This window comes from Macaca fascicularis, chromosome 4, assembly GCF_037993035.2.
Source record: "Macaca fascicularis isolate 582-1 chromosome 4, T2T-MFA8v1.1".
NCBI lineage: Eukaryota > Metazoa > Chordata > Mammalia > Primates > Cercopithecidae > Macaca > Macaca fascicularis.
The window spans coordinates 132,035,679-132,060,969 of NC_088378.1; the positions used below are offsets into that span (position 1 = coordinate 132,035,679).

The 25,291-nt window shown below is 38.9% G+C and overlaps 1 protein-coding gene and 1 pseudogene across 6 annotated transcripts in view; one reads left to right on the top strand and one right to left on the bottom strand.

Annotated features, from left to right (window-relative positions):
* The window catches only part of KIF6 (kinesin family member 6), a 388,695-nt gene that overhangs the window by 151,461 nt on the left and 211,943 nt on the right, over positions 1-25,291 (top strand). The window lies entirely within an intron of this gene.
* LOC102137488 (transcription factor E2F4 pseudogene) lies at positions 15,368-18,729 on the bottom strand (annotated as a pseudogene).

A 25,291-nucleotide genomic window follows, 5' to 3' on the forward strand; every position in this document is an offset into this window, starting at 1 on the left:
AAACGTTTATTTTGCTCTCTTCTTGTGCTAGGCACTGTTTTAGGTGCGGGAAATATAGGAATAAACAAAATAATGTTCTTGTCCTCATTGAGCTTACATTCTTGTGGAGAGAGAGACAGTACACAAGATAACTAAAATATAGGGCATTTCAGATTGCAGAAGCTGAAAAGGGAAAAATAAAACAGGAGTTGCAACTTTAGTAGGGTGACTGTGAAAGAATTTATGTGATGAAGTCTTTTTTAAGATTACTGCTCTTGTAGAATTGGACAGAATTTACTGGAGTGAGAAATCAGAAAAACATTATAATCAGTTTCGAGTGACGATGAAGGAAGAGACTTGAGTGGTGACAATAAGGACAGAGAAGAGAAAAGTCTGAGAGATCTTGTTAATGAAGAATCAATAGAAGTGATGGTTTCACATATCAAAGGGGTAAATAAGGGAAAATAGCGACATCTTATGCCTGTAAAACAGGTTATCAAGAGGTGGAAAAAATGGGAAAGGAAAGATAATAAAGGCTCAATTTTTTGTGTGATGAAGAAATACATAGATTGAATTCTGGAACTTCAGAGGAAGGTTAAAAGTGATGATTTAAATTTTGAGGTGACTAGTACTTAGTTGGTATAATACTGAGGTCAAGACCAAGAGCCAGTTTGGAAATTCTTCTGATTTAACATGAAGTATGTAATAATTAGTGTATTAGTCTGTTTTCATACTGCTAGAAAGAACTGCTGAGATTGGGTAATTTATAAAGGAAAGAAGTTTAATTGACTCACAGTTTAGCATGGCTTGGAAGGCCTTAGGAAACTTACAATCATGGCGGAAGGCAAAGGAGAAGTAGGTACCTTCTACTTGCGGTGGCAGGATGGAATGAGTGCCCAGCAAAAGTGGAAAAGCCCCTTATACAACCATCAGATCTTGTGAGAACTTACTCATTATCAAGAGAACAGCATGGGGGTAAACACCCCCATGATTCAATTACCTCCCACCAGGTCCCTCTCATGACACATTGGGATTATGGGAACTACAATTCAAGATGAGATTTGGGTGGGAACACAGCCAAACTCTATCAATTAGTATCCATAGGATCATAATCTTCCTACATGCAAGCTTACTATAGGTGGATTGCCAACTGAATTCATCCTTTTACTTAGCCACATCAATCACCACATCTCCTCCCCGGTGCATTTTTACATAAAATTAGATATTCCATTCATTGGATATTTAACAACGAAGAGAAAAGGAGCTCTACCTGACAGCTGGCTCTGAACTCAACATGCCCCAAACTGAATTCCTCTCCATTTTTCCCCAGACCTGGTCTCTACCACTGTATCTTCTATCAGTCAATGTCTCTCCAAGCTGTACTGTTGCCCAAGCCAGAAAGTTAGAAGTCTCCTGTGGTTCTGTCCTTTTTCTCATACTCCAAATCCAATCTGTTTGGGGCATTTCTTTTAAAAAGTAATTATAACATTAAATAATTTAAGACTAAATATAGTTTAAAACCAAATGCATGGTGTTATAAAACCCACATAGAATTTGTTTCAAAAGAACATATTTGTACTAATAAAAGCTTCATTGATGTCCAAGCTTTCTATTTAAGTGCAAATAAATATGCCTAAAGGAAGAGTCTTAAACGCTCATTTATCAAACAAATTTATACCTGTATTCATTTTTTCCAGTGGATAAATACTGATTGAGTACTAACAGGACAATGTTGGACACTGTGTTAGGAGCTGGGAGGCTCAGAGACAAATTAAATAATCCTGCAGGAGGGTGGTGTGCCACAGAGAGGGTGAGATATCCAGACACACATGCTCATTGCTGATGCCCACCTGCTGTGATAGACAGCTGGTAGAGATGGAGGAGGAGGAGTGTTCTGTGAAGGGCAGGAAACAGAGAGAAAAGACTTCATATAGGAAGTGACATACAAAACACCCATCAATGCTCTCATCCTTTGAAAGTTAGCATTTAAACGTGACTCTAGGAGAAGCCATCTCCACCATACTCAAGTTGCAATTCAAATTTTTTATTGGCTAATCTAATAAAAGTTTAATTTGATTTTGTTCCTCAATATGTTTGAAGTTGAACAAATTTCAACTACAGGTATAGTGGCTCTCTTGAGCCTAAAATTTGATAACTTATTCCAAAAAACATAAGACAGAATAATTTTTTAAGACCATCTCATATAATTTGAGATATACCATCCCAATGACTATATGTCTTGCAATGTGATCCTCAGGCTATTTTTAAAATGAAAAGAAACAAACAAATAAAATAAATAAATATTCTGCAGTATTTGAGTTAATATAGTCCTAGTGAAAATTAGATACCAAACCAGTCTTTTAGGGACAGTCTCTTGTCAATACTTAATTTTGGACCAATAGTGCTTTATCCTTTTTATATTCAGTTTATTGTTACTGGCCTCCAAAGTGGTTTTAGTTATAAACCCACTATTAAAAACATTTCAAAATCATGACTCATCCTCCACAAGTTATATGGCATGATAAGCCCTCTAGATTGCAGTCTGCAAGAATCTTCACTGTAAAGGTAGGAGGAGTGGATTTCAGGAAACTATGTACCTCAAGGATGAGAAGTAGACCTAGAGATAGAGAGTGGAGAGAGAGAGAGAAGGAGAGAGAGAGAGAAAGGCCTACAAAAGAGTCTGAACAATCTATTGAAGATTGTTTGAAACACGACTGAACTCTGTCCTATATAGACTGCTCATTAGAAAATGAAAAATCTTGGCCGGGCATGGTGGCTCACGCCTGTAATCCCAGCACTTTGGGAGGCCGAGGTGGGTGGATCACCTGAGGTCAGGAGTTCAAGACCTGGCTGGCCAACATGGTGAAACCCCGTCTCTACTAAAAATACAAAAATTAGCCGGGCATGATGAAGGGTGTCTGTAATCCCAGCTACTCGGGAGGCTGAGACAGGAGAATCACTTAAACCCGGGAGGCGGAGGTTGCAGTGATCCGAGGTTGTGCCAATGCACTCCAGCCTGGGCAACAAGAGCAAGACTCCATCTCAAAAAAAAAAAAAAAAAAAAAAGAAAATGAAAAATCTCAGGAAAGCTTGTGCCTAATTTCTTGTAATTATGGGTGAAACTGTTCAAATGATATTAACTACACCTCACTATTCAGAACCCCTCCCATGACCCAGGCCCCAATTGCAAAGGCCCCAGATGGCCTAGCTTGTGTCAACTGCTAAGACCTCATTCCCTGCAAACATCTCTTTCATTCTAGTCTCCTCACCATTTCTCTCTGAAAATGCCCTCCTCACTTCCTTGCTCAAATGTCACATATCAGAAAGACCTTCCTGGGCCACTTTATCTAGAATATACCTTCCCCTGTCACTTGTTACCCTTTGTATACAGAGTTATTTTCCTTTATAGCAGCAGGAATATGTTTCATTGTCCTTTGTCAATCTCTCCTTGCTTCACTGGATGAGGACTGGGACTTTGTCTAAGTTGTTCACCACGGTGCCTGCCCCAGAACCTAAAGCAGTACCTGGCACATGGTCTCTCAGTAAATATTTGTTGCATGAATTAATGAATACTCTGCCTGGCCCTCAGGTCCCCTCTGGCTTCTTTCATGAACCGTTCATTTCAAATCACATGGCTCTCTACTCGGGGTCCCCAGGACCAGCCTCTGTTGATAGAAATCACTTCTGTATCATTGATTTAGTATCCACTGGGGGCTAGGCCTTGTGGATTTCAGCTCTTGAGGATGAATGACTGAGGAATTACCGGAAATATTCAGAATTTTGCCACAAGTATTTTCTGAGCTGTTTAGTCACTAAGATCAGGCAGGGAACTTTTATATAGATGGACTTAGAGTTAAGAGGCTTGAATTCTTATCTTGACTCTCCTAGTCTAAGGAGACTAGCTATCTTAAGATGGTCATGCCTATTCTGTAGTCCTCAATCTTTTCATCATACATGAGCAATTATATCATCTCCATGCATCTGTTACTTATCTTCTGTGTGAGAGTAGTAATGGCACCCACATCTAAGGCTCTTAGGAGGATTGACAGGATAATTCGTGTTATGTACTGAACACAATGCCTGGCCCACAAGCGCCCCATCATTGTTAACTGTTACTATTACTACGATTCCTTGATACAATTTTTATTATTGCTGAAGAATCTATTTCATTTATAGATGTCTTTTCAAGCTTCTCTACTGGAAAACAAGCAAATCATGTTTTAATGTCTCTCTTTAGAACATACACTCATGCATGCACACAGGAAGAAAAAGTGCCAGAAGAAAAAACTATAAAATTGTTACTGGGATTACAAGTGATTTTTTTGTTGTTGTTGTTATTTTTACCTGGCTGTATTTACTAAAATTTCTACAGAAAATTAAAGGTCATTCTTAAAAGAATTAATGTCACTTGCTGATTTTACACCTCCAAGTGACAGAAAAAAAATTGTTTCATTTAATAAATGAACCTTGGGAAAAAAATGTTTTTCTTACTCTACTTTTATACTAAATTTCACAGCTAATTAAAAACAAATGTTTCTCCCTTGGCATATACCAACTTATTGTGCATTATATGTAGTTGGTTTTGAAATCTAAATTACATCTGCTTCTTGAATCTTCAAATTATTTTCATCATTAATATTTGTATTATTTTTGTATATTTGGACTATAATATTGTATATTGTTAGTTATTTCAAAGTGGTAATTTTCTTAGACAGTTGATATAAGACTGTATATCTAAAAGGCTAAACAAAACAAAAACTATAAATTGCCAGAATGGTATGTGCATAAAATGCTTCCAAACTGGAGCTATTTGCTTTGCATCTTACTGTCCACACTCTTAACCATAACAGAGTTCCACACACTCCCTGAATAGGAGATGTTTGCCAAAACCTTTAAGATATTTGGAAATTCAAAAGTAAATTAGCAGCCTGAATCATAAAAAGAGCTGATGCATAAACATTACATTTTATTTAAAATAAAGTGATGATTTTCTAAAAAAATTTGCAAATGTCTGTATATTTATATGATGTAATATATATAAGTGGACAAGTAATATGTACTCATTGTAGACTTTCTAAAAGATACAGACAGACAGGAAGAAGAAAGCCACATGTATATGCCCATACTCATATCTGAGTGCATGAGAAACATGCCAGAAGTGAAAGACAGACAGCCACTTTGGGCTTGAGTGAGGCTGGCAAAGACTTTTTCCCCTAGATGACTTTACAGGGGACTTGTAAATGTTATGTCCAACATCGAGATGTGGAATCCAGGCCCCTCTTTTCTCTTTCACCCTCTTCTTCAGGATTCATGCCAGTTGGAATTCTCTGCATCTCCCTGTAGAAGTTCAGCAGGGATACTTTATTTTAATACCTTAATGCTTCTTTCAGGTACTGCCTAGTTGTTTATTTTGAACTCTCCGTTCTTTCAAAACTGGACATGTCAATGAAACCTCCTGTTTTCCATTTTCTGAATTTAGCATTTCAACATCTGTATAATAGTTGTACTAAAAGTACTCAAATGTTTTATGAAATTGTGAATATCACACAGTCTTATAAATGGACAAGATGAATTGAGATTTGTTGTTATTGTTGATAGTGAGAAGAATTTCGTTTGCTTGCTTGTTTTGTTTTCCTTCGTTTTGAGGTAGGAGGTGGTGCCAAATTTTTGTTTGAGTGAAGAACTTAACCTTTGGGTGTATCTTCTCATTTATCTCATTTGCTTACAAACCTGTAGGCTAAAGAGATTTCAGAGAGAACAGTTTGTCTTAGGTTCATACCCTGAGACTTGGAAGAGGAGGTATTGAGATTTCTCCTCCTATTTGATTCCTTGGGCTTGTGAAAAATAGAGATTTGGATCTGTCCTGGGGCTTTAATTATCAGTCCCTGAGGATTATTGGGCACCAGCAGTACTTTGTTAGAGCTGTCAAAGAAGCAGAAGCATCACAAAGCCTGGTGCCTACCTAGAAAAACCGTATGAGTAAGCATGGCTTCTGCTATTGAGAAAAATTAAAATTAAAATTAAGACAAGTAAATGACTATATAAAAAATGAGCAATAAAGATCAGGAGCACAAAGAACTTAATGAAAGAAAATTATCCAAATAACTGTCTGTATAGATCAAGTTTTAAAAAATAAAATGAAAATAAACGACATGTTTTAAGAATTGTCCATAGGCAACGTCAAAGCAAACCTATGCTGTCTCAGAACTGCCACCAAGTCTAGAATTAGACATTTTTGCTTTTATTCTTTAGCTCTCTTCTCAGTACCCTATGGATACTTGTCCCTCTGACATTCAGATAAAGATCTGAGAACTTGTAAGAAAAATCCAAAGTTTTCATTTTGTTAAGGAACCCCAGTATAGGATTTCCTAGTGCTGATAAAGTAGACAATGCTTCCAAATGGAACAAGAATAATTCGTGTTATTCATTGGTCTGTGAAATGGTATTATCTTCCTATTCAGCTAAGCATTGGGATAAATTCTACTTCTTTTAAATTTTACACCTATTAAAAAATGGTAGTTTGGCAGAGCCTTCTAGTTGGGCACAACGTATCGGAGCATTGACCCCAACTAGCACGTGAATTTGTGTCCACAGTATACATCCAACTTACAGCAAAAGCACACCAAGATAAAATATAAGATACCTCATGAAACTATCTCTCATGTCCTCTTCATATTAACCCTAGCTTGAGCATTCACCTTCCCCTCTGGTGTTCACAGGCTCTTTTGTAGAAGCTTGGCTGTATTGCCTGCCTTTGTATCCTTACAGGCAAAAAGACAAACATTCCCCAAGACAGCCCAAGGACTGGTCTCAGCCTGCCCTGATTGGCCTAGCAAATAATTTGTCCTAGTTCTAGAAACCTAACTCTAAGAAGCTAAACTCAGTGATTACTTAAGACTGCATATTTTTCTGTTCTATTCCTCAAAGTACTCTTTATTCTCATTCCCATCCTTCAAACCCAATTTCCCCACTGGTTCCCACTGTGTTTATCATTAACTGAGCATACTTATGACTTTTGCCACATCCTCAAAACTTTGTCATTATTACAATCAAGGTAGCTACTGCCTGTTGTATCATTTCCACAATTTCCTGGAGAAATCAGATTTCCCCTTCTTTTTCATGAGCCCACCTCCTACTATAAGAGCTTCTCACCTGCTTTGCTCATCAGTGTGCTTTCTAGATCAGTCAACTAGCATGTGTTGGGCAGAGTACAGGACTGTATACTTGCTTTTCTATTTAGTCTGAAACCCCAAATTGAAATTTGCAGCCACATGTTTCCTCTTTTTCCTGCATGTCACTTTTTCTTGTGTTCCCTGATAGTCTAACTTTTCCTATAAGTTTGGAGAAAGCAAGCAACCATCAAGAAACAGCTGGTTAATTATCAAAGAAATGCAAATTAAAATGAGGTGCAATTTTTGGCCAACCTTATTGGTAAAAATGAAAAATGTGATGATACCCTGAGTTGGTGAGGGTATGATGAGCTCTTACACAGCTAGTGGAGTGAATGGGACAGTGACAGACAGGGAAGCCTGTTCCTGAGGCCTGGGGCAAGTCCTATATAAAATTTTTAGCATGTTACCACTTACTGGGCAGCCCTGAAAAGCATTTATACAAACTCTTTCACTGGGTATGCTTTCAGGTCCAGCAATTTTACTCCTAGAAATTTGTCCCTAAGGACACAGGTACAAAGATATTTGTCACAAACCATGTATAATAGAGAATTGGGTTATGGCACATTTATGGAACATAATGCAACCGTTATCCATGTCAATGAAGACATACATATATAAATAATATGCATGTTTATCTAAGTATATACACATGTATCTACATATTGATCTGGGAATATGTCCAAACTATACTGTTAGTTTTATAAAATATTACATTATGATCTCACTTTTGTGATGAAAAATACACATGTATGTATATGCTATGTACATAGATGATAAATATATGTGTGTATGTGTGTTTGCAAACAAGTCTGGAAAGATAAACACCAAAAGTTTACAGTATTATCTCTGGGTTCCAGGGTGGAGTAATCTTTTGTCCTCTAAATTTTCTTTTCTTTTCTTCTTTTTGCAGCAGGGCCTCACTCGATCACCCAGGCTGTAGTGCAGTGGTGCAATCTCACTGAAACTTCCACTTCCTGGGTTCAAGCGATTCTTCTGCCTCAGCCTTCCTAGTAGCAGGGACTACAGGTGTGCACCACTGCACCTGGCTTATTTTTGTATTTTTGGTAGAGATGGGGTTTCACCATATTGGCCAGGCTGGTCTCAAACTCCTGACCTCAAGTGATCCACCCACCTTGCGCTCCCAAAGTGCTACGATTACAACAGGTGTAAGCCACTGCGCCCAGCCTGTCTTCTCTATTTTCTAAACTTTTTGCAATGAACATGCATTACTTTATGATCAGGCAAAATGAAGATATTTAAAATTATATTAAAGCACAGACATGAAATATTCTCTACCTCATAATGTTTTTCATGTTATAATCAAATCATTCAGCAAATGTTAATAATTATGGTATAAATAAATGCCATTTATTGAGCGTTTGCCAGTAGGCATTGGATTAGACATTTTATATTAGACATTTTATATACATAGTCTAATATAATTTTCCCAGTAACTTCATGAGGCAAATAACATTCAGCTAACCAGATGCATAGTCAGAATTTGAATCCTGTTTGGTCTGTCTCCAAATCTGCTTTTTTGTGACTCCTGAGCCATAAAGGTGTGAGGTTTACAGTGGTAACTTAAATTTAAATCCTCGGCCGGGCGCGGTGACTCAAGCCTGTAATCCCAGCACTTTGGGAGGACAAGACGGGCGGATCACGAGGTCAGGAGTTCGAGACCATCCTGGCTAACACGGTGAAACCCCGTCTCTACTAAATAATAATACAAAAAACTAGCCGGGCGAGGTGGCGGGCACCTGTAGTCCCGGCTACTCGGGAGGCTGAGGCAGGAGAATGGCGTAAAAACCCGGGAGGCGGAGCTTGCAGTGAGCTGAGATCTGGCCACTGCACTCCACCCTGGGCCACACAGCGGGACTCCATCTCAAAATAAATAAATAAATAAATAAATTTAAATCCTTCTAAGGAGTTTATGTGGCAAAATGCAAGCAGTATTCTAGAATTGGCGGGTGTTGTTCAGTATCAGAAACTAAGGCCTGTCTGGAATGCTGGATTTTCTTCACTGTTGTTCCCTCATTCTGAGTATGTCATGTAGAAATGATATTTTCTGGGATATCCAATAGTAGGCAAGAAAAGGACTCTTGTCTCCTCTGGTAGAGAAACGTATCACCCTTTTCATTCTAAAGACTTACTTCTACTAAGACAGAGAATAGGTGCATAAAGTAAATATCCACCCACTGTCTTTGACTCATTTTTGGTGTGTTAGAAGTATATTAACCAGTGCTTGTTTTAATATCAGACAGTTTATGTAGAAGTAACCACAGCTGATAAAACTCATGTGTTCATGCCAGTAATGAAATTCCTCACAGTTCAAGTAATCATGGGGCCACTAACCTATGAGGTTGTTACTAAGAAACACAGGACAGAGCCTAATTTTTCTTATTAGCTACCCTTTGGGTCAAGTGTCTGACTTTCCCAAAGTTTGTTGCTTCATCATTCATTGTCATCAGCGAAAGAAGAATAGCAGATACATAGGGGGCTTCTCGTTTCAGTCAGTATCACTTATTTCACAGAAACATTACTCATGCAGCTTCCACTGAGCAGTTACACAACTAGAAGCTCAGATGGCTGGTAAGAAGCCCTGAGATCACTTCATGCCAAACCTTATAAACACAGGTTCCTCTTTGGGGACTTCCTGGGTAACCCTGTCCTGCCCATGGCTTCCCTAGGCACATTTCCAAAACTTTCTTGGCTGAGCTGGGATGCTTTGAGACTCCAAAGCATCATGTTTCCTTGCTGAGTTAGGAAAGTAAACGTTTCACAATGTTTGTACATAAAAGGTTTGAGTTGGCCGGGTGCAGTGGCTCACACCTGTAATCCCAGCACTTTGGGAGGCCAAGGCAGGTAGATCACTTGCGGTCAGGGGTTCAAGACCAGCTTGGCCAACGTGGTGAAACCCTGTCTCTACTGAAAATGCAAAAAAAATTAACCGGGCGTGGTGATGTGCGCTTGTAATCCCAGCTACTCAGGAGGCGGAGGCAGGAGAATCTCTTGAACCCAGGAGGTGGAAGTTGCAGTGAGCTGAGATCATACCACTGCACTCCAGCCTGGGTGAGGGAGTGAGACTCCACCTCAAAAAAAAAAAGGTTTGAGTTTAATATTCTCCTTTTAACATTCTCAGTTTTCTTTTCTTGAAAAGCACTTTATGACATAAACTCACTTTCATAAATGTTCAACACAAGCTAGATTTGTAATAATTTAGTGTGTAGGACTAGTTTTAGCTGCCAATTCTCTACTAGTGTAGCGTTTCTTGTGACTCTTGCTTAGGTACTTTTTCTTTCATGGTCTGGTTCTGCCTTTTCTGACTCAGGTGTATGCTCTGCACTCATACTGGCCATGCTTTCTCATTTGAATGCTGATCCTTGCTTATATTGCAAAGGTAGATTATCTGTGTAGTCCGTAAGTGCCCCCAATCAGCCTTTCATAATGCAGAGACTTCCTACTGCAATTACACAATCTCAGGAGTGTATGCAACAGTATTTTCATTGCTTTAGCTATTTCTACTCCTGTTTGCTAGTGCTTAGATTAGTACAAAGCACAAAATTTCAGAGAGTCTGTCTTGAATCAGAAAATGCTCAGCCAATGACTTCTGCAAAATACCACTAAAAGGCTGTTTTCCACAGAGAACACAGAAAAGGTACTTCCTTAGCCCACAACATTGGCAGCAAACAAAGTGAGCTGGGATGGAGGGGTGGGGTTGCAAAGATGAATTAATGACAGATTCTGGCTTCAGAGACCTCCAGTCTTGTAAGTGAGACAAGTATGTGAATATCTATAATATAAAGTCAAAATTCTACCTGTCACAAGGGAAGTGCCGGGGTAATTGCAGGGAATAGAAATTACTTTTGACTGGGAATATCAGGGATGACTTTTAGCAGACTCGTGAATCAAGACAAGATTTAGAAAAGCAAAGCTGGACAGGGAGAACATTTCAGATGGAGGAATCAATATGAGCAAAGCCGTAAGTCTGGCTTCCTTATTTTAAAGATGTGTAAATAGATACAGAGAAGTGATGTGACTTACAAAGATTTCCATCAAGTTGGATTCTTGCCTGAGAAAATCAGTCTTCACAAATTCTGGCCCCCTAAGGGTTCTAAACAGTTTAGCTTTAAAATCAATTGAAAATGGAGTATATTATTAGTGGGGAAACATTTAGATGCTGTGGGCAATGCTTGCAGTACGTTTTATCCTTTCAGAAAAGAGCAGCAGCACTGGGCCTAGCTTCAACTGATTACTAGTGAATGAGTTATTGACTGAGAGCAGTTGTCGAGGCCCTTCTGCATGCCTGGGTCCACACACCCCAGCAGTGAGCACCCCACCGGTCTGCTCAAAGATGGAATGCCTGCAGGCTTTCTGGCTTTCAGCTTAGGGTGGCCAGATTTAGCAACTAAAAATACAAGATGCCTTGTTAAATTTGAATTTCAAGTAAACAACAAATAATTTTTTGTATAAATATGTCTGATGCAATATTTGCAATGCTATTTTAACTTTGTTTTATATGATCAGAGTTTATATTTTTATTTGCATAATTAGAAGAATAGTTTTGCCTTAAAAACAATTAGTTGATATTTGCAGTTATACCTTTTTTTTTTTTTTAAAGTACCACTTAACAAAACCTCAGAGATTTTCAAAGACCAAAATCCAAGGGAAGTTAAGGTGGATAAACTTGGATGTGTTTTATTCATATTTATATACCCAACATCTGGTTGACAATAGGCAGTCAATAAACACTCTGAATAAATGTAGATGAGATAGCATATTATTGATTTTTTGTTCCCTGTCTTGTTAGACTCGCCCTATATTTAATTTAAGCAAATTTAATTCATCTTTGCAATCCCTACCTGGCCATCGCAGCTCATTTTGTTTGCTGCTAATGTGGGCTGAGGAAGCACTTTTTCTGTGTTCTCTGTGGAAAACAATCATCGTAGGGACATGTTGCAGAAGCCATGTAATTCAAATATAGTCCTTTTCTAAAATGTCCCAGTGGTTGAGAATTGAGAAACATCCTTCGTCATGATCAGTATTTACCAAATGATTAATTCACTGCACCTGAAGAGGAGAGGCCCAAGTAATTGGGCAGTTTAAAAAAAAAATTTTGACAGATTATCTGCTAACTTAGTCCTGAATTCATATCTCTTGACTCCTAAGCTCCTTCTTACCAGCTTCTAATAATGACTGTCTATAAAGCGATAACCTAAACTTTGTGGATTAAATATCCCAGAGGTCATTAATGACTGTCTTGCGTTTTATAAGAAATCAGATCTCTGAAATCATTCATGAAATATAATTCACTACAGATGAAATTTCTCCACTTTGGTACAAAGTGTTTTTGGTCCTGACACTACATTTTGAAGATATTAAAACCAAAACTAAAAGCATGGTCTACAGCTTGTATTAATTATCCTTGGGTAGTTTATGGAAGCATTTGAGTTCTTAAGAAATAGTTATCTCATATGATTAAAAAGGCCTGTCTCCATCTCAGGGCTGTTTCTGTATTTTAATGATTATTTTATTCTCCTAAAGTTTAAGTGTTTTGGGTTCTAATAGACCAAATGAATGCATAGCGAAAGCAAATTTAAAAAGGATGAGGCGTAAATGGCAATTCCATTTGTTGGACTATGGCTGATATGTTGGATTCTTTTGGCCTAGACAGCTCTTTCATCAGAAGTCCAAGTACTTGCGTCTAAATTAGAAAGTTTTGAGTGTGAAAACACGAACATACTGTTTTATTCTTCCCGTTATTTAATGCTTTCTCAGTGTTAATGTTCCTTGCTCTTTGGGTTTTGTGAGCTCCAGGAAATTCTGTAAAACAAAGAATGGAACCCTTGGTCACAACCAAGAATATTTGTATTTCTCCCTTGCTTTCCCCAGTATGCTTTTCACAGAAAAACTTTTTGTATGTGTAGAGCTGGATATTTTTAAGACTTCCTGAAACAAATGTTTATTCTAATTACAGTTTTATATGGGTTCTACCACTTAAAGAAAACCCACAGTGTGAAAATGTGCACTTATGGAAATAATAAATTACATCAATGCCTAACACCTGGTTCCTGATAGCCTGCACAAAGGATGGATAAACAAACGCAGAAATAGTCACCAACCACTGTAAGCAGGACCATAAAATAAGTAATTAGATCATATCAACAAATCAAACCCGTCTGGAAGCAACAGAAGGAACAGCTTTGGGTTTTCACTGTGGAGTTCATTTCAAGAACCTAACAGCAAGTATGGTATATCTCTCTCCTGTAGCTTAAGTAAAGTAACTTGAAAAGTTATAAATTATATATTTTTATAATATATAATATATTTTAGAATTTTACCTTTTGAGTTTTTAAAATTTTGCTCTGAGAGTTGTGAGAGTTTTATAAATTTTTATTTTGTAAACAGTTTGCATTCATTGTACAAAAGTGATCATTGGCCAAAAAAAAAAAAGGGGGGGAATAGAAATCACTTGTGATTTCACCACTCAAAGATAAGTATTATTACTGGTTGTAATCCTTCAAAATTTTTAATGAATACATATAAATATATATTTTAATAAAAATGGACTCATCCTTTATTTGCTGTTTTTTAACTTGTGTTTTTCATTTAATTGTGACATCTTTCTGTATCTATATCTGTGTACACCTCCAACAGAAGTTCTATGGGCTTTCTATACAAACGTCCATTTATTGACTTTTGAGGATTTGTAGACCCCTCCATCCAAAAAATGTATACAGAATTTTGTGAGTTGTCTCTGTATAGGCATTTTTTTCTGGAAAAAAAATTGCAGTGGGACTTCTATTAGGTTTACTTTTTATTGTTAAATTAAAGGAGAGATTCCAATCCTGCATTTTCCCATTCAGGAACATACTAAAACTCAGTGTGTTCTTGTCCTCTTTATTCGCTCTCTAAATTTGCACTTTTCCTTTATGTAGGTCCTGCATCATTGTTTTAACAATTTCATGGTCATTTTCTTTTAAACACTTAAGTTTTCAATACTTTTTATCATGGTGTTATTGCATCCTAAGATCTGTCTTTACCTTGTAAACCCATCTTCAATTAATGCAGAACTCAATGATAATGTGTGACTCAATTTACATACACTTGCTTTAGATTTAATATTACATGAACACGTTTCCAAAGAGCTATATGCTGTTTTCCATATGACAGGATAAAATAAATTATTTTTTATCAAATGGAAACATACCCTCAAGGATTTACTTTGCATTTTTACATAACAAAATCCTTTTAATATGTCTTTTAAAACTTTAACAAGTTTTCTGTTAATTTTATATCTATGTATATAATCATATACATATATGCAAATGTATATGCACATATATATGTATGTTCTGCATTTTCATATATAAACCAAGGCTGTTATTTAAAATTTCAAAGGAACCAGCTGAAAAAAATGTATATTTCTAAACTTCAATGTTGTCTACAAATTTAATTTCATAGAAGACAGAACCATAGAAAAAAAATTCAGAGATTTGGAGCAAAGGATGGGTAAAGCTTCCACTACTCCATCAAATTAATGAACTGTCAGGAAACTCCATAGTTTGGAAACTTTAACCATGGAGAGAAATAACTTTGATAGGGCCAACCCATTTCCAGCTGGCCCTTATTCTCCCAAATTTCCCAATAAACTTCTTTCCCAAAGGTGTGCTCTAGTTTTATCCACTTGAGGCCTTTCTCTCCACTCCTTCCCACCTTCCTAACCTTGTTCTCCCACCTGCCATCTTGCCTCTCATTCCTTGATCCTCAGACTTGATCTCTGGCCCCTGTTCTGGTCAGAGGGACTGCCTTGGTGGCTTCTCGACAGTCTCAGATTTGCCTCTTTTCCCAGTCCTTTCCCTAGGTAGCTATCTCTCCACTACTCTTTTGTCAGCTGTGAAGCCAGTTTAACTTCTCTTTCACAGCTCATTCAGCCTTCATCATGATGATAGGCCTCTTCTATTTTCTAAAACCTTGTTTCTGTTGACTGTCATTGCTCCCTTCCTGAATGTGGCTTATCTTCCACATTTTCCTGCCTCTAGATCTCCTGCTCACTGACTCCCTTCTCCACTCCCACCCCACCACCATTCTCTTTCCTGTAAGTCAGTTTCTTACTTATTATAGACTTATGTAGATGAGTGTACTCGTGTTAACATTAAACACAATCAACATAGTGTTTGCCTACAGAAAACAAGAATTTCAAAAAATACATGTAGAATTTAAAGAGGGAGTTATTAGTATCTATGGATTGATTAATTTATCTAATTTTCTTCTCTCTTGTTTTTTAGCCATAGGCATGATCTTTACCCACTTGGACATGTACAAATATTACAATTTCCTTTTGCTGCAGAAAGTATAAAAATAATCTTTATATAAGAATTCATAATTCATTTATTACTATAAATCTATAAATCATAATTCATTACTATAAATCTTTTTTTTTTTTTTTGAGACAAGGTCTCACTCTGTCTCCCAGGCTGGAGGTGATCTTGCAGTGGGGTGATCTTGGCTGATGGCAATCTCTGCCTCCCAGGCTCAGGTGATTCTCCTGCCTCAGCTTCCCAAGTAGCTGGGATTACAGGTGTGCACTGCTACCACCCGGCTAATTTTTGTATTTTTAGTAGAGACGGGGTTTCACCATGTTGGCCAGGCTGGTCTCGAACTCCTGACCTCAAATGATCCACCTGCCTCGGCCTCCCAAAGTGCTGGGATTACAGGTATGAGCCACTGCACCCGTCCTCATTACTGTCAATCTTTCTAACTCTCTGCAAATGACTCTAAATAAACGTAAATGAATAAATGGAAATAAGTGGGAGGCTATGGGACAGTGAGAGGTTAGGCCAGTCCTCAGGGACTGAGCCACCCAGAGTCCTAGCTAGAGACCTCTGTTCCGTTCTGTTAGCACCCTCCCCCACCCCTACTCCTACCCACTACAGGTACACGGGGCTGAGGGCCCAGTAGAGTGGCATACACGAGAGGTCCGGGAGGAGCCGTAAGGCCAGAGGATGGGGGGCAGCAAAAGAGGCTGGGGTGATGCTGGCCAGCATCCAGTTCCCCTGCCATCTGGGTACGGGGGAGGGGCATGGCCGGAGCAGGGTATTGGGCTGGACAAGCTGCCCTGGGAGGTGGAATGTGGGTCCTAGGTTCTGTGCCACTAGGTGTCAGACAAACTGGGCCTGGGGAGGACTCCAGGAGGACATGAGGTGGGGAAAGCCCTAGAAAAGGAGAGGCAAACACTTTGGCTCCGTGGTGCAGGGGGCTGAGCTTTCCTCTGCTCTCTAAGACAGTACAGGTGCTGGTGCAGGAGTGGGATTTGTGGCCAGAACCGTGCAGTGAGGGCGGCTGGGGGAAGTCAGGAGTCTGTGGCTCTCAGGCTGTGTAGTGATGGGGTGGGGGTTGTCCCCAGGCAGCCTCTAGGTCAGACAGTCTATGTCCCAGCCACACAGGACATGTCCCTGTCACTCAGAGGCTGAGAATAGACACATCAAAGAGGTCACAGACACCCTTACTCATCCAGGTTGTAGGTGTAACCATGGTCTTGGCAGATGGAGAAAGATGGAGGAGGAGGGAGAATACTTCTGAGAACATCAACACCTCCAGCAGCTCTGAGCTCATATGTTCTCGTGTGAGATCCAAGAGTGACAACTGTTCAGGGAGTTCCAGAATGCCTGTAGGGTCTGCTTTGAGGGGTTCAAAGGAGATAGAGGGGTTGGGTTCTGATGCATTGGCATCATTGCTGCTGCTGCTGCTATCCAGCAGAGAAGACTACAAGGGGTGAGTGTCTCATGCTGCCAGTCCAGTGAGAGTGAGCTCAGCTCACCACTGGGCTCTGGAGCTGTCAGGGTCAGAGGTAAGCGGTGGTCAACTGAGTCCTACTTGCATGTGAAGTTTCCTGGAGATGGAACAGGGAAGGCTCAGGCAGAGATGGAGGGCTAGAGACAGCAGGTGGGCTCTGGAAGGTGTTGGCATAGGCACAGCCACAGGCAGTGAGCTCCATACCTCCTTGTTCACCAGCCTTGAAGGGGCCACTCAGGCTGTTCAGGTGAATCTCATACTGTTGCCCACTGGGGACTTCTGGGATGGGCATCTGTAGACTGGTACCCGACAGGGTCTGTATGGCCAGTATGGCAGGAGGGTGTCTCCAGCAAAGCCTCTACCAATGTCCTCATGAGTCACATAGGCCAAGCAGCTATGATGTTCCAGATGTTCTGCTTCCCCCACACCTGGTCCAATTTTTGCTCCTGCTGCTGCAGTTCCTTGATCTCTGCCTTGAGCTCAGTCAGCTTGTCTGCAATCTCCAGCCCTATTGCAGCCAGACCCCATGCCTTTCCACTGATGCTGTTCTTGGATTTTTTACTCCATTAGCCCTATGCCTTCCAATACATTGGTAATGCTGTAAACTTGCGGTTTCTGGCACACAGATAGGGTGTCAGCTGCCAACTTGAGGTCAAGCACGCTGTCCTTGGCCTCCTGCAGAAGTGGTGGGAGTTTGGTGGTGAGAGTCTCAAATACTTCTCATATCCCACTGAAGGTCCCTGGGGGCAGCATTGCCTGTGGCCCAGCCTCTGCTTCTCCTCAGCCAGGCCAGCTATTTTCGTCTCTTATTTACATTTGTTCTAGACTCCTGAGCCCGTCTATACCTACTGAAGTTAAAATGTTTAGTCATAAGATATATATGCCTTTAAGTAAATTGGATATATGGAAATCTGGATTGACAAAAACAAAATCAATTGTATAACTTTTCAAAACGCTTCATCATCGCATTTAAAGGACCTTGTAAAATATGCCTTAGTGTCTTTAAAGTTGTCTTGGTTTATTTAAAAATTATTTCAGAATAGTTTTTGAAATTCTGTAAACAGAAGTACCTGGCCATGGATGTGTACATGCGCCTATAAATAGGCCATATCTTCACCATTAAAAAGGCAAACCAGTCTGGATTTTAATTTTGATGTTTCACATTTGCTATTTCAAATCACTAAAAGTATCAAGAAGTTGTGCATTTCTACATTTGAGGTACTACATGACTGTGCTTTTGTGGTGGAAGGAAATATGCATTACTAAGATGAATTTACCCTATAGAAGGAAAACTATAGGAATTTCCTCTGCATCACCAAAACCGTGAACCTTCTGGCCCCCTACTGTTATTAAAAAGAGCTCATTCCAACAGAGTTGCTGACATTGAACTCGATTCCTTGCATGTAAGGGTCCATGTCTTTCACTCACTGGTTGGGGCTAGGGGAGCGTATAATGTATATAATACCTGTCACAGACCAGGAAACTGTAAAAGGAAAAACTCTTGAAGTGACTACTTTTAAGTCAATTGGGATTGATGCTTTCAGCAGAATCTCAGAAAAAGCAAACATGAAACTAATGACCCTGAAAAATTTTTGTATAGTTTCCTTTGGTCGTAGTCCTATTGGCACAACCTCAGCCTTCAGCTTTTCACGTCCTTGGTGGATTATGTAGTTATGTAGTTAATAATAATTGTGAATTTACTGTTATCTGAACTTTCCTTTTGTGCATTACTTGCTATCTCAATACTGTATGTTTTTAAAGGGCCACATCCCAAAAAGAAGCTCATCCTTTGCCCCCTACCATTTCAGCCTGTTAAAAACTCTCTTTTTTTAAAATATGGCAGACCATTTACTCTTTATTTGATGATCTCATTATGTTTATTTGATATTCTCATTAACTATGTTGTTTGCATCTTTCCTGGTTAAAAGTTCACAGGAAGATTCTAAATTGAAAATACAAATGTATGCAAATGTATGTCAGATTATGGCATGTGGAAAACACTTTTTTGAATTGACTGAGAGTCTTTGTAGTATGAATGCAAAGAGTGGGGATTCTTTTTTTTTTTTTTTTTTTTTTGAGACGGAGTCTCGCTCTGGCACCCAGGCTGGAGTGCAGTGGCCGGATCTCAGCTCACTGCAAGCTCCGCCTCCCGGGTTCACGCCATTCTCCTGCCTCAGCCTCCGGAGTAGCTGGGACTACAGGCGCCCGCCACCTCGCCCGGCTAGTTTTTTGTATTTTTTTAGTAGAGACGGGGTTTCACCATGTTAGCTAGGATGGTCTTGATCTTGTGACCTCGTGATCCGCCCGTCTCGGCCTCCCAAAGTGCTGGGATTACAGGCTTGAGCCACCGCGCCCGGCCAAGAGTGGGGATTCTTGAGTCAAAACAATTGTTTTCAAATCTCAGTGTTTCAATTTCCTACCTTAGTGACAATATGCAAGTTACTGAACTTCTCTTAGCTTTCCTATTCCCATCTGTGAAAGAGTGATCATAATTTATAGGCCTATGGTACAGATGAATAACAAAATATATGTGAAAGTACCTGACATTTTGTAATGGATATTGAATGAATGTAAAAATGAAATAACTGGGACAAGGCAGGTATAAAGAGAACCAGACTATGATAGTCCCTAAAGGGCTTTTTTTCCACTTAAATAAGAAAACACGTGTAAAGTCACTAGCGCAGTGTTCAGGACATGGTTGACTATCAAGGGATGTTAGTTCCTCCTTCGCAGAACATTTCCGGTTACATCTTTGTTTGGTGTTCCAAACTGAAAACATGTTTATGTATTCTTGTGTCAACATTCAATAACCAGTTGCCTCATTGCAATGCTTCTTAACATTGGTTTGTATGCATATCACCTGGGAATGTTGTTAAATGTAGATTCTGACTCAGGAGGTCTGGGATGGAGTCAAAAATTCTATATTTTCAAAAGTCTCACAGCCAATTCCTATAAAGTTGGTCCAGTTGAATAGCAAAGCCTTAATAGGCCAGGCGTTATCCTCTCTTTGTTCCTTGCATTATCTGATTTCATAAAGCTTACAGTGTAAAGTTGGTATTATTTTACACATTTTACAAATGAGAAAGTTTTAACCCACAGAGGGTTGATGAACGAAGATCATTGAAACCAATCATTCTGCCATATTTCTTATGCTACCACAATCCATTTTTTTATTGTGTAGCTATTCTCTCATTTAGTTATCATATTCCTTTAAGTTAATAGTTATCAAGTTTCCTTTTATACTTTCTAAAGTCTTTAAAATTTTTAATATTATGGATACATATTGTACATATTTATGGGACATGTGATATTTTGATACAAACATATAATGTGTAATAATCAAATCAGAGGAATTGGGATATCCATTGCCTCAAGCATTTATCATTTATTTGTGTTAGGAACATTCCAATTCCACTCTTTTAGTTATTTTGAAATATATAATAAATTATTGTTAACTGTAGTCACCCCATTGTGCCACTGAATACTGGATCTTATTCCTTCTAATTATATTTTTGTACCCATTAACCATCCTCTGTTTGTCCCCTCCCTCCCCATTACTCTTCCCAGCCTCTGAAAACTGTTATTCTATTCTTTATCTCCATGAGTTAATTTTTTATTTAGCTCCCACGTGTGAGTGACAACATGTGACATTTGTCTTTCTGTGCCTGGCTTATTTCACTTAACATAATATCCTCCATTTCTAAATATGTTGTTGCAAATGATAGGATTTCAGTATGGAGTTTCCTCCAAAAACTAAAACTAGAACTGCTGTACGATCCAGCAATCCCACTACTGGGTATATATCCAAAAGAAAGGAAAATCGTATATGGAAGAGATATCTGCACTCCCATATTTATTGCAGTGCTCTTCACAAGAGCCAAGATACGAAATCAGCCTAGGTGTCCATCAACAGATGAATGGATGAAGAAAATGTGGTGTATGTACACAATGGAGTATTGTTCAGCCATAGAAAAGAATTCTTTATATCCTTTTATATCTTTATCACTATCTCCCATTCTTTTCCCAATCTTTGCTCAGGTAATATGTAGCTTTGGTTTGTCAGTATCCCCATGTTTAACCCTGTCAGAGACAACTCACCCTCAATGGAGCCATCTTTAAATGGCAAAATGATTGAGAGCAGTGAGGCAGATTTTGATATGTATTTGGTATAATTAATACAAGCTAGTTTTGTAAATCAGAACTCCTTTCTAGCTCTCTGGAATGAGCTGTCAAATCCTCTCCCAGTGAGGAGACAGTTGAGCTAAGAACCATCAGCTCTGAAATACCAATTTCCATGGTTCTACCACAGGGAAGCCCTGCCCCACCAACTGGGGTATTTTTCTTCCCCCTCACTATTTCCAGCTTTATATCAGAGGATGCAGTCCCATTGCTTTTCATCCCCTGAGCCTCGTTGATAGTAAATTATCTAGAATAACACTGTGTTGCTGCATGCTTCTGTTATCTTTGCCTCAGTTACAGCACCAGGCTCCCCTCCCACTCCCAGGGCACACCTCCCATTGCTGTCCCAGTTATTTGGAAACAGCCAGTGTTTCCATGCCCTGGGTTAGGTTTGCTCTCGTTTCTATATCCCGTTCTTCTTTTCTCCCAACTTTCCCACAACCAGTGCCATAGAGATATGGTTTCTAGCCCATTTCTAGAACCTACTGCTGACAGGAACATGTTCATAATTTCTTTTTTACAAAGATTATTTGAGAATCATGAGAACATCTTAATCACACTCAATGACTCAATGTATAAATGATGAACTTATTTTAAAAAACAGTTAAACATACCATAATCATAAAAATATTGAAGAAGAGTGAGGTTAGCTTGGGTCGCTGGTCTCTTTTCTCACAAGGAGATGATGAATGTTAGATGTTGGCTAGAGCCAAAGACAACTAGCTGGTCAAAAATTTCAGGACTGCTGATCTGCTCCCTTGCCTCCCTCCCTCTCTCCCTTCCCTCCCTCCCTCTCTCCCTTCCCTCCTGCCTTTCCTTCCTTTTTGTCTCTTCAGTCTTCTTATATGTGTTACAGTGTACTTGCAGAATCCCTGCAGAGGGATTCATCATTAAGCTATCCATATATAGTATGAGTGTTTTTAATGTCAATAAGTACACAACTTCGCCATCACTTAAATTGCTGCTTAACTATGTACATAGCTATGCCAAAATTAATTTAACTAATCTTCAGATATGGCACATTTTGATTCCTTCCCAACTTGTTTTGCTGTTACAAGTCATGGTGGTCCTTGGCCGTGCTAAGATCTAAGCAACTGCTTTTCAGTTATTTCCCGCTTCTTTGTCCACCTATTTGCCTCCTCAATGAATGCTTGCAGGTGTGGGTTCTCCCTTTTAGAAATACGTCACCCAATATGGTATTCAAATACATTGAGTAACTTTGTTATTGTATGGTAAGTATTGTGCTTCAAAACTTGGATTTTACCTGTTTGCTTGCTGTGTGACCTTGGACAAGCCATGTAATATGTCTGTGCTTCAGTTTCCTCACCTATGACATGGGGATAATAATAGTAGTTATCATATAGTGTTGTTGTAAAAATTAAGAAAATGATATATGCAAATAGCACAGAAGAGTGTCCAGCATTTAGTGCATGCTCAATGTTGGCTGTCATTAATGATGAGAAGCTTGCTTTGTGTTTTTATTCATACTATTAAACTTAAGTTTTTATGGAAATATGGCCACAGAGAGAGCTTTTTTTTTTTTTTTTGGCAAGGAATATGAAGAGCTGAGAGGGGAGTGCAGTGGCCTCAAGAGGGTAAAGCTCATATTAGGAAATGTGGTCAGTTCTGATTATGTAGCCAGGTATCAAAATTTGTAATATGATGGAGTTGCTGAACCAGGACACAGGCTGTCAGAGGTATTTCATTAGCAGTCAGTTCGGCTGAGATCTGTATAGTCACCAAACATCAAACCATCACCTTCCATCAGCGAGGTTGTATGTCCAGACACACTTAAATTATTACAGTATTTCTTGTTACTGAATGGTGTACATTTCTTTTCTCTTTCCCTTAGGATTAATTTTTCTTCTTTCTTCTAGTGTAAGTAGAGAATAAGGAAAGTTCTTGTTGACTTGGGCTTGTCCTAAAAAAGACTTGATTGTACTCACTTGACCTCCTTAGTGAGCCTTTTCTGTAAACAGTTTTCCGCTGTTCAGCAGAGTTCTGGCAGCTGGGAGACCCCTCAGAGGGAGCAGAGACTAGGTATAAACTTGGAAACTATTTTGGTAGATAGGAAAATGTGGGGAATTTTGGGTCATTTGTTCACTCTCAACTACTAGAAGAGTACAACAAAAACATCTGAATTAAGCATTTTTCTGCATTTTAATTATTAGACCAAGTCCTTGCTTGATAAGAAAATAAACCCAACAGTAAATCAAACGTATGACGGAAAGACCAGGCATGTTTCTTATCTCTGTGTTCTCAAGTGCTGAAAGCAAAACAGTATGTCAAAAGGCTGATCTTCATTCTTAGTTATGTACTAGACTAATCGAGTCCCAGAAAGAGTAAGGGGATCCGTCCTTTTACTTAGGCAGAAGTTCTTGCCTATTTCTTTGGATTACGTCCCTGATCCTCCTTGTATCCTACACTGTTGCTGTGTGGGACAGGAATCTTGATGGAATAGCCAAAGCCCAGTGCACATGAGCAATCTACGAGTGGTCCAGCTCATCAGCAGGCTTGTATCTTATGAGGTTTTCTTCTGAGCTAGGAGTCCACTTCAGCCTTCCTTCAGAGAAAGTTTCCTAGAATGTATACTTGTGATTAAACTATACGGAAGTTGTTTTCTAAAGAAAAAGCAAGAAGAAAGAACTGATTAACCATTACTTCCAACTTAATATTGTCTGCTAGAAATTTTATGGACACTGGAAATTACAAAGTGCTTTCACTCCAGAGAATGAGTGTATATTCTAGAACCCACAGTGAATTTTGAAATTTCAAAATTTCTGCTATGTATTCAGGGAAAATACAAGTAGCTAAACATTACTATTTTTTAAGCCTCATTAAGTCAGAATTGTAGATCAAGGCCTCATCATGGGTTACAGAGGAACATAGCGACTGTATGAGTATGTCACCTCAGTGTCCATCAAGAGAGGAATCCATAGTATGGAATATTACATAGCCATTAGAAATGAAATACCCCTACTGCATATGCACTGATGGGGAAGCTCATCTGCCATAAATTCTTTAGAAATATAATGCTGTAAAACATTATTCAAAATGTGATCTCATTTTTATAAAAACAAAAAAAGTATAAATGAATATATAGATATAGGTATCTGCTTCATTAAGAATAAGAATAATATATTTCAACTGTTAACAGTGGATTTCCCAAGGTATCAAAATTAAAAAAAAAAAAGTTGTGGGGAATGATGGCAGGGGAGTGGGAGGAGTTTTTACTTTTTAATTTATTCACATCTGTATTGTTTGGAATTTTGTTCATAAATATGTATTTTCATAATATTTTACATGATTTTTTAAAAAATGTATCAGGTATAAATCCTCTGTATATCTGGTGGTTTGAGGCTCTAATCCAAAAGGAAACACAGTGTCAATCAGCAAATAGTGCAAATGACAAGTATCTCTTCACCTAAAGAAACTCCTTAAAAGTAACAGTATAAATTGTCTCATGCTTGTAAATATATAGCTGTCACATGTCACAGATTACAAGAGGTAAAAATGAAATCCAAGGCTGTTCTATGATACAAATCATTACATTTTATCTGAGTGGGCTGATAGTAACAGCAGAAGGGAAATGTGTATATACAGTTTTAAAAGATGCTGAAAGTATGCAAATATTTTCATAATAGTCCTAGAAAGATATGCTGCTGCTGTATTATGATACCAAACATCATAGATACTGATTGTCATCCTTACACCTTCCTTATTAAGAGTTCCATCTCAATATAGAGGGGAACCATGTCCACGGCAGTGAATTCAGTAACGTGAACATATTTGTGTTGAGAACCTAATGTGGGGGACTGGAAGCACAAAGATAAATAAGAGCCAAGAATTTCCCTCTGATACAAAGTACTAGAATGCTACATGGGCACACGGTGCTATGAATAGACTAGGACTTTTTTTTTTTTGAATCAGGGTCTTGTTCTTTTGCCCAGGCTGGAGTGCAGTGGCACAGTCTCGGCTCACTGCAACCGCTGCCTCCAGGGTTCAAGTGATTCTCCTGCCTCAGCCTCCTAAGTAGACGGGATTACAAGCACACACCACTTTGCCTGGCTAGTTTTTGTGTTTTTAGAAGATACAGGGTTTCACCCTGTTGACCAGGCTGGTCTTGAACTCCTGACCTCAAGTAATCCGCCCACCTAGGCCTCCCAAAG